A 3777-nucleotide genomic window follows, 5' to 3' on the forward strand; every position below is an offset into this window, starting at 1 on the left:
CATACTTTGGTTCGGCGGTATTGTTGGATGAAGCGGCCCGGATCGACATTACGCGTACGCTTACGCGAGACCGGTTCTCCCGACGTGCTTTGCACAAAGGTGGCTAGCGGGTGACAGTTTCTCCAACTTTAGTTGAACCGAGTGTGGCTACGCCCGGTCCTTGCGAAGGTTAAAACAACACCAACTTGACAAACTATCGTTGTGGTTTTGATGCGTAGGTAAGATTGGTTCTTGCTTAAGCCCGTAGCAGCCACGTAAAACTTGCAACAACAAAGTAGAGGACGTCTAACTTGTTTTTGCAGGGCATGTTGTGATGTGATATGGTCAAGACATGATGCTAAATTTTATTGTATGAGATGATCATGTTTTGTAACCAAGTGATCGGCAACTGGCAGGAGCCATATGGTTGTCGCTTTATTGTATGCAATGCAATTGCGCTGTAATGCTTTACTTTATCACTAAGCGGTAGCGATAGTCGTGGAAGCATAAGATTGGCGAGACGACAACGATGCTATGATGGTGATCAAGGTGTCGCGCCGGTGACGATGGTGATCACGACGGTGCTTCGAAGATGGAGATCATAAGCACAAGATGATGATGGCCATATCATATCACTTATATTGATTGCATGTGATGTTTATCTTTTATGCATCTTATCTTGCTTTGATTGACGGTATCATTTTAAGATGATCTCTCAATAATTATCAAGAAGTGTTCTCCCTGAGTATGCACCGTTGCAAAAGTTCTTCGTGCTGAGACACCACGTGATGATCGGGTGTGATAGGCTCTACGTTCAAATACAACGGGTGCAAAACAGTTGCACACGCGGGATACTCAGGTTATACTTGACGAGCCAAGCATATACAGATATGGCCTCGGAACACGAAGACCGAAAGGTCGAGCGTGAATCATATAGTAGATATGATCAACATAGTGATGTTCACCAATGAAACTACTCCATCTCACGTGATGATCGGACATGGTTTAGTTAATTTGGATCACGTAATCACTTAGAGGATTAGAGGGATGTCTATCTAAGTGGGAGTGCTGAAGTAATATGATTAATTGAACTTAAATTTATCATGAACTTAGTCCTGGTAGTATTTTGCAAATTATGTTGTAGATCAATAGCTCGCGTTGTTGCTTCCCTGTGTTTATTTTGATATGTTCCTAGAGAAAATTGTGTTGAAAGATGTTAGTAGCAATGATGCGGATTGGATCCGTGATCTGAGGTTTATCCTCATTGCTGCACAGAAGAATTATGTCCTTGATGCACCGCTAGGTGACAGACCTATTGCAGGAGCAGATGCAGACGTTATGAATGTTTGGCTAGCTCAATATGATGACTACTTGATAGTTTAGTGCACCATGCTTAATGGCTTAGAATCGGGACTTCAAAGACGTTTTGAACGTCATGGACCATATGAGATGTTCCAGGAGTTGAAGTTAATATTTCAAGCAAATACCCGAGTTGAGAGATATGAAGTCTCTAACAAATTCTATAGCTAAAAGATGGAGGACAATCGCTCAACTAGTGAGCATGTGCTCAGATTGTCTGGGTACTACAATTGCTTGAATCAAGTGGGAGTTAGTCTTCCAGATAAGATAGTGATTGACAGAATTCTCTAGTCACCATCACCAAGTTAGTAGAACTTCGTGATGAACTATAGTATGCAAGGGATGACGAAAACGATTCCCAAGCTCTTCATGATGAAATCGATGAAGGTAGAAATCAAGAAAGAGCATCAAGTGTTGATGGTTGACAAGATCACTAGTTTCAAGAAAAGGGCAAAGGAAAAAAGGGGAACTTCAAGAAGAACAACGAGCAAGTTGCTACTCAAGTGAAGAAGCCCAAGTCTGGTCCTAAGCCTGAGACTAAGTGCTTCTACTGCAAAGGGACTGGTCACTGGAAGCGGAACTACCCCAAGTGATTGGCGGATAAGAAGGATGGCAAAGTGAACATAAGTATATTTGATATACATATTATTGATGTGTACTTTACTAGTGTTTATAACAACCCCTTAATATTTGATACTAGTTCAGTTGCTAATATTAGTAACTCGAAACAGGAGTTGCAGAATAAACAGAGACTAGTTAAGGGTGAAGTGACGATGTGTATTGGAAGTGGTTCCAAGATTGATATGATCATCATCGCACACTCCCTATACTTTCGGGATTAATGTTGAACCTAAATAAGTGTTATTTGGTGTTTGCGTTGAGCATAAATATGATTTGATCATGTTTATTGTAATACGGTTATTCATTTAAGTAAGAGAATAAATTGTTGTTCTGTTTACATGAATAAAACCTCATATGGTTACACACCCAATGAAAATAGTTCATTGGATCTCGATCGTAGTGATACACATAATCATAATATTGAAACCAAAAGATGCAAAGTTAATAATGATAGTGCAACTTATTTGTGGCACTGCCGTTTAGGTCATATTGGTGTAAAGCACATGAAGAAACTCCATACTGATGGGCTTTTGGAATCACTTGATTATGAATCAGTTGATGCTTGCGAACCATGCCTCATGGGCAAGATGACCAAGACTCTGTTCTTCGGAACAATGGAGCGAGCAACAGATTTGTTGGAAATCATACATACTGATGTATGTGGTCCGATGAATATTGAGGCTCGCGACAGATATCATTATTTTCTGATCTTCACAGATGATTTGAGCAGATATGAGTATATCTACTTGATGAAACATAAGTCTGAAACATTTGAAAAGTTCAAATAATTTCAGGGTGAAGTGGAAAATCATCGTGACAAGAAAAGGAAAGGTTTCTACGATCTGATCGCGGAGACAAATATTTGAGTTACGAGTTTGGTCTTCAATTAAAACATTGTGGAATAGTTTCACAAACTCATGCCACCTGGAACACCACAGCATAATGGTGTGTCCGATCGTCATAACCGTACTTTATTGGATATAGTGCAATCTATGATGTCCCTTACCGATCTATCACTATCGTTTTGGGGTTATGCATTAGAGACAACTGCATTCACGTTAAAAGGGCACCATTTAAATCCGTTGAGACAACACAATCTGAATTATGGTTTGGCAAGAAACCAAAGTTGTCGTTTCTTAAAGTTTTGGGTTGTGATGCTTATGTGAAAAAGTTTCATCCTGATAAGCTCAAACCCAAATCGGAGAAATATGTCTTCATAGGATACCCAAAGGAGACTGTTGGGTACACCTTCTATCACAGATCCGAAGGCAAGACATTCGTTGCTAAGAATGGATCCTTTCTAGAGAAGGAGTTTCTCTCGAAAGAAGTGAGTGGGAGGAAAGTAGAAAACTTGATAAGGTAATTGTACCTTCTCCCTTATTGGAAAGTAGTTCATCACAGAAATCTGTTCTTGTGACTACTACACCAATTAGTGAGGAAGCTAATGATGATGATCATGTAACTTCAGATCAAGTTACTACCGAATCTCGTAGGTAAACCAGAGTGAGATCCGCACCGGAGTGGTACGGTAATCCTGTTCTGGAAGTCATGTTACTAGACCATGACGAACTTGCGAACTATGAGGAAGCGATGATGAGCCCAGATTCCGCGAAATGGTTTGAGGCCATGAAATCTGAGATATGATCCATGTATGAGAACAAAGTATGGACTTTGATGGATTTGCCCGATGATCAGCAAGCCATAGAAAATAAATGGATCTTCAAGAGAAAGACGGGCGCTGATAGTAGTGTTACTATCTACAAAGCTAGAATTGTCGCAAAAAGGTTTTCGACAAGTTCAAGGTGTTGACTACGATGA

This window comes from Triticum urartu, chromosome 1A (genome assembly GCF_056163025.1).
Source record: "Triticum urartu cultivar PI428250 chromosome 1A, HENAU_Tu73, whole genome shotgun sequence".
Classification (NCBI taxonomy): Eukaryota; Viridiplantae; Streptophyta; class Magnoliopsida; order Poales; family Poaceae; genus Triticum; species Triticum urartu.